Raw genomic sequence first — 6,981 nt, 5'->3', positions numbered from 1 at the left:
AAAGGAGCTAGAGGGGAGAGATGAGGAGAACTTTATTTCATGTAGAAAGCTATTATGAGGTGAAGTGCATTGCCTGAAAGGGCGACAGAAGCAGATTCAGTTGTAACATTCAAAGGAGATTGAATAAGTACTTGAAATGGGAAGGTTTGCTGGGCTAGAGGGAAAGAGCAGGGAGGGAGTAGCACTGAATAATAGCTCATGCAAAGAGCTAGCACAGGTACTATGGGCCAAATGGCCTCCTTCTTTCCTGTAAGATTCCATGACCCTATATGGTGCAGTTAAGATATTGTTTCCTTTAGATATTTTTTAAGTAATGCAAAAGTTATTGGTATGACTCACTGGTGTATTCATCACCAGTATCCCGACAGTGGGAGATACTGAGCCAACAGCAAAGGGAGGGGGTTGGGGGCGGTGGGTGGTGAGTGAGGATAAATCATTGCTAGTCACATTGCAAGGATACATCCTGCCAGTGTCCATGTGAGGAGCAGCTTTGCTGGAACGTTGGCTGCAGTTCAACCATCCACTGGCACTGCATGCCCCAAGACTAACACCTTTAATGTGGTATAACATCCCAAGGCACTTCACAGGAACGGAAATCGGAAAGAAATTTGACACCAAGCCACATGGATAGATAATAAGACAGGTGAGCAAAAACCTGGTCAATAGAGGTAGCTACGGGCAGCTGAAGAGATGGCCACCAATGATAGGCCAAAGGAAGCTGGGGATGTACAAGGTCAATACATGAGGAAAATGAGAGAAAATTACAACATCGAATGACTTCTCATGAATGTCTTCATGAGGAAAATGGAAACTTATGGGAATCAATGGGTAGCGTTCTCGGCTCTGAATCCAAATGTTGTTAGTTCAAGTCCCACTCCAGAACATTGAGCACAAAAAAAACTAGGTTGATATCCCATTGCAAAGTGCAGTGGTGAGGGAGTGCTACACTGTTGAGATGCTGTCTTTCCAATGGGACATTATGACAAGGCCCCATCTGCCCCTCAATAAAAACTGGAAATGCCCAGTAAGTCTGGCAGCCTCGGTGGAGACACATGTTTCAGTTGGTGACCCTTCGTCAGAACTGTCCCTCTGTCCTCTCGGGGATTGGGGGGGGTGGGGGGTGGGGGGGGTGTAAAAGATCCCACAGCACTATTTCGGACAAGAACAGGGGAGTTGTTCTCCCCTGAGTGTCCTGGCCTATATTTACCCCTCACTCAACGTTGAAAAAACATCTGTCTCATTGTTAATTCTTTGCTGTTGTTGGAGTTTGCTGTCTGAAAATTGGCTGCAACATTAAGAACATACGAACCTAAAAACAAGGAGCAGGAGGCCATTCAGCCCCTCCAGCCTGCTCTGCCACTTAATAAGATCATGGCTGATCTGATAGCAACCTGAAATCTGCATCCCACCTACCCCAATAACCTATCACCCCCTTGCTTACCAAGAATCTATCCACCTCTGCCTTAAAAATATTCAAAGAAACCACATTGCAACAGTCATGATGCTTCCAACAAATGCTCCTTCCGCTGTAGAGTGTTTTTCAATGTCCCCAGGCACTATATAAATGCAGGTTCTTTCTTTGATGCAAAGTGGGTGTGCTGTTGTGATATCACAGCATGTACTCTGCTGTAACAAGTTAGGGCTTGATCTTAAATTCCAGTTCAGATATTTACCAAGGGCTTTACCTAAACTTAAAAAAAATGACTAAGAATTTCACCCAGCCCTTAAAAGGAATTTCAAAATAGATAATCGAACTGTAATTAGTGGGAGACTAACTAATTAGACTCTGGGGCAGTGGCAACATCAACAATCCTAAAACTGACAACAATAACATTGTTTTAACATCTCCACCAGAGTACTGCGGTTATTCAATTTCTAGAAAATATCCAGTCTTGAGTAAAGCAGGCAGCTTCTGAAAGTGTAACATTTACTTCCTGCTACATGTTCCCTGTGCACTGTAAAAAAAATCATTGTGGGGATAATATTCACTGAAAACCTTAGGCACTTAGGAGGAAAGGCGATGATCAAAATGGGGCCTAAACACGGGTTTACCCCATGTTTAGCACAAAACACCCCTTGGCAAAGGAATTGAAGGCAGCGCAATAAATAGCTGCCCGGAGGCTAGTTAAATAGCTGATTGTCACTGAAAATCCTGGCTACAGATCATTAAAGAGGCTACACTGTCTTTTGCTGGCTCGTGCTTCAACTGATGCCCTCTCCTACCAGCAACCAGCCGTAAACGTGGTTGTTAAGCACTACTTAAAGGGATACGCAGCACTTCAACACATTGGGAGACTTCCTGGGACACTTCATCAAGACTTCACCAACGCTCAAGCAACATTTAATTTGGAAAATTCTCCGAGGACTTTACCTAAAGAGGGCGTGTGCTGTGCTCCTCCAGCATATTGGACACCGTATAGAAGTCACCAGGAGAATGGACATCTTGGTCTGGACAAGAAATGGGAGAAGGACATAGGAACGGAGGAATATAGGATCAGGAGTAGGCCATTTGGCCTGTCGACCTTGCTCCGCCATTCAATACGATCATCCACTGTAGTGCCTTTTTCCCACACTATCCCCAAATCCCTTTACATCATTGGTGTTTAGAAATATGTCAAACTCTGCTTTAAACATACTCAATGATTGAGCTTCCACAGTTCTCTGGCATAGAGAATTTCAAAGATTCACAGCCCTCTGAGTAAAAAAATTTCTCCTCATCTTGGTCCTAAGTGGCTTCCCCCTTATTTTGAAATGATGTCCCCTAGCTCTAGACTCCCCAGCCAGGGGAGACATCTTACCTGCATCTACCCTGTCCATTGCTTTAAGTATTTTGTAGTTTCAATGAGATCACGTCTCATTCTTCGAAACTCTAGAGAATACAAGCCCAGTTTCCCCAATCTTTCTTCATAGGACAGTCCCGCCATCCCAGAAACAAGTCTATTTTGTCTTGTCTTCATCGCACTCCCTCTAAGGCAATAATATCCTTCCTAAGGTAAGGGGACTAAAACTGCACACTGTATTCCAGGTGTGGTCTAACCAAGGTTCTCTACAATTGAAGCAAGACTTCGCTACTCCTGTACTCAAATGCTCTTGCGATAAAGGCTAATATACCATTATCCTTCCTAACTGCTTGCTGTACCTGCATGTTAGCTTTCAGTGACTTATTGACCAGGACACCCAGGTCCCTTTATACATCTACACTTTCTAATCTCTTGCCATTTAAGAAATACTCTGCACATCTGTTCCTCCTACCAAATTGGATAACCTCACATTTTTCCACATTATATTCCAACTGCCATGTTCTTGCCCACTCACTCACGCTCATGCCCATTGGTGTCACGGTCGGTGCGGACAGACAATATGGCGGGAAGCCCAAAAATCGGTTTCATGCTGTCGTGAAACACATTTGCAATTGTCCGCTCCACCGGTCAATGGCCAGCTGTGTTTCCCGCTGCCAGACATCGGGAACCTCATTGTAATATATCTGCAGCTCGCTGGAAACGTTTCCCCTCATCTAATTTACCGCCACGTCGGTGGGAAAACACGCCGGTGCAGAACGCGTCTTGACAAGTGTGAAATGCAGAAGTCGGGACTTACCATCCAGGGCCTTGCTCACATCGCGGACATCCGAGGAGCAGAAGATGCTGGAGACTGACAGCAACGGGACGCTGAGGGAACGTCCATCACATGCTGGGTGGACTCTTATGGGCAGGGCTCCACCACGAAGCAGCTCTGTTGAGGGTCTGCTTCGGGACTTCAGTGTCCCAGCCATGGTCTGCTACAGATGAACGTCAAGGGGGTGGAGGGGAGGGTCCAGCTGTGAGTGGGAGAGAAGATGTACCGGGGCTGCTGGGGTGGGAGAGGATACTTTAGGTTTGATTGGGAAAGGAAGATGTGTTGGGGGGGTGAGGTTAACGGAAGGTGGGGGTGGGTGGGTGGAATGAAGGTCTCCGGCGGGGAGGGTTGGGGGGGCAGGGGCGAGGTTGGGAGGGTAGCAACAAAGATGTCATGGTGGATTGAGGGTGGGATGGGGGAATGAAAGTGTCGGGGGTTGAGGCTGAGAATGGGGGAAAGAAGCTGTCTGGGGGGGTGAAGTTGCGGAGGAGGGAGCATGGAGGGAGGAGGGGGTAACGGGGGAGAATACGGCAACACAGGAGGTTGGTGTAAGGGGGCAGAAAGGTGTAAGGGAAGGAGTTCAGAAGGGGAAGGACTCCAGAAGGGGGAAGGAGTCTGGGGGGTGCAAAGTGCCTGGAGGGGGGAAGGAGTAAGGGCAGATGGAGAAGCAAAGGTGGAAGAAGGAGTAAGGAAAGTGGAAAGAGTAAAAGGGTGAAGGGGTTCTGAGGGAGGAAGGAGTAAGGGGGGGATGTCCAGGTGAACATTCAAGGGAGGGGTTTGTGGAGTCGATGACTGCCTCCTGGGGAGTGAAATGAGGGTGGGCGGGTTAGGAGGGACTGGGGAGTACGAGAGAGGGCAGGGTGAGCCGGTAGGGTGGGAGGGTGAGCTGCGATGGTATAGGTATTAGGGACGGTGAAGGTGGTTGGTGGGGACTCGGAAGGAGACACGGACTCTGGGGGTGGGAAGGAGGAGGCCGGGAGATGGGAATTTTGGGAAGGTAGGGAACGTGCGCGTTCACCTGGACATCCAGGAAAGACAAGGGTTTGGGTTGGTAGGGGATGGTGGGAAAGTGGAAGGTGATGCCAGGGGGGTCGACAGTGATGGGGGAAAGGACATGGGTGACTGGGAGAGGGGAAAGAATGGGGGGGCTAAAGAAGGATATTAAATGCACCATGTAAATGCAAAAGTGAAAGAAGGCATGTGGTGGGCAGGAATAAGTGCTGCATGGTGCATGGGACTTTGATCAGTGGGTGGGCGGAGATGCAGTTCAGCTCAGATAGACAACTGAAAGAGAACCCCAACAGGCAGCATTGAAAATGCTCGGGACATTGAGATGAGTGTGATGGATGAAGGATCCGCGTGCATGGGAGAGAGCTTGCAGGAGGCTCCGAAAGTCTCTGCCACACACACACACACACACACACACACACTACTCCCTCCAAAATCACTCTGCTCCGGCTGCCTGTAGCTGAACTGCTAGTGGTGGGGGGGCAGGGGACGGGATGCAGGGGGAGGACTCACAAAGCCTGTAAATGAAGCTGAAAGACACCATTACACATTATTCAGTGAAAGTGAATATATTTTCAGATTATGAAACAACAAGATGTGTTCACTTGTGCAACTACCCACGATCAGAATTTCTTAACCTTTCTAGGCCGAATACTTCTAGGTGCTGCCCTGACATCTGCAGCAGGGGTGGAGACAGCCTGTGCAATGATTGGCCACATTGCCTCTGATGACATTGGCGTGCGTTCCCTGGAGAGCCGAGGCCTTGGGGGCTCCAGCTTGCTTTAGCTGTCCTCCTGTAGGCCAACTGCTCCCTCTGCAGTGACAGAGGACAAGGTTGAGGGGGTCACAAGCAAAGGGGAGTTGGAGGGAGAGGACAGCCTCTGGGATTCCTGAGTGAATGACCCAGGGTTGTTCAGCTGCCACTCCTCCTCCCTTCAGGTGCCCGGGAGCCCCGGCCTGACTCCCTGAGGGGAAGGAGCACCTGGAGGGACATCGAGGTGCCCTGTTTCCCTCTCATGTTGCCACTGCAGGAACTCACCCATGGCTAATGTGATGGAGTGCAGGTCTGCACACATCTCCACGTTCTGCTGGACCAGAGTCTCCACGGTGTCCACCATCCTTCCCATGGAGACCCCCATATTTGCACATGTGGGCACCACTTCATCAGAGAGCAGGCAGACGCACTCATCCTACTCGCATGCCACTGAGTTGAGGGCTTCCAACAGCTCTGTGTCATGTTCCCCCACCTTCTGCTGTCTCTCCACAATGAGTTAGGAGGCCGAATCCAGAGGCTTGTTGTCTGACTCAGACCTCATAGGTTCCTCTTCCCCAACAGTCATCCGAGGGCTGGGAAGCCTAGATGAACCTGTCTCCTCCGACACGCGGTGACCACCAGATTGTGAACCCGAGCCTGCCCTAGATCTAGGTCCCACCGAGGTGTGTGTCTCTGCGCTGGTGCAGGGTGTGGGTAAGCGCTGTGACGGGTCTTCCAGGCTGCTTATTTCCAGCTCTTCAATGGAGGAGGTTTTCTCTTGGCTGGAGGTGAGGACCTGGATGGAGCTGAGGGACTGGCTGGCTGAGGGTGTCGGTCACTTGGCAGAGCTCCCTGTGAATCAAAGTAGAGATAATTAGTGCATGGCAACAGAGTCAAAAGCAGGAGAGAGAACAGTCACAGTTGAGTCGAGGGAGGGATGATGTGGTGCAGGATCCTCACGTGGGTGTTCACCACTGACCTCACTGTCATCGCAGGCATGGTCCACGTCCTCACCAGTCAGCGCAATGTCACACTCCTCAAAGTAAGGGGCCTAATGTGGGGCCACTCCACCCCCAGTCTGGGGCCTCTCCCTGCTGCTTTGAGCCAGCTTCTCCTGCTTGAAAACAGGTGGAGAGAGTGTGAGCAGGACACATGGCACTGGGTGGAATGTTTGTGTGGTGAGTGGAGCCATGGGCGGGATGAGGACACAAGCTCGAGAGGATACAAAACTGATGGAGATGTGAGGGTGTGTGTGAGAGTTAGTGGTGTTGTCCCTTGAGGTGTGAGGTCCCTGTGAATGTGTGATGGGTTTGTGAGTGTGAGTTGAAAGTGATGAGAAGGGTAACTTACCCTGGCGGAACAGATGAGACCATTCATCCTGTAGTGGCAATGGGTGGCTGCCCTCTTTTGCAGAGCGTTAGCGCTGACCAGCACGGCCACTGCCTCCCATGCAGGATTGGTTACCTTGCTTGCTGGCCTTCACCCAGAGCAGGGGTAGAGGACTTCATGGTGACCTCCACAGCGTCCAAGAGGCGCTTGAGGGACGCGTCACTGAATCGGGGGAGGGGGCTGCAGTCTTCTTGCCTTTCGGGGCCTTGTCTTCT

Source organism: Cetorhinus maximus, chromosome 26 (genome assembly GCF_964194155.1).
Source record: "Cetorhinus maximus chromosome 26, sCetMax3.hap1.1, whole genome shotgun sequence".
Lineage (NCBI taxonomy): Eukaryota > Metazoa > Chordata > Chondrichthyes > Lamniformes > Cetorhinidae > Cetorhinus > Cetorhinus maximus.
Note: the sequence above shows the minus strand (reverse complement) of the source record.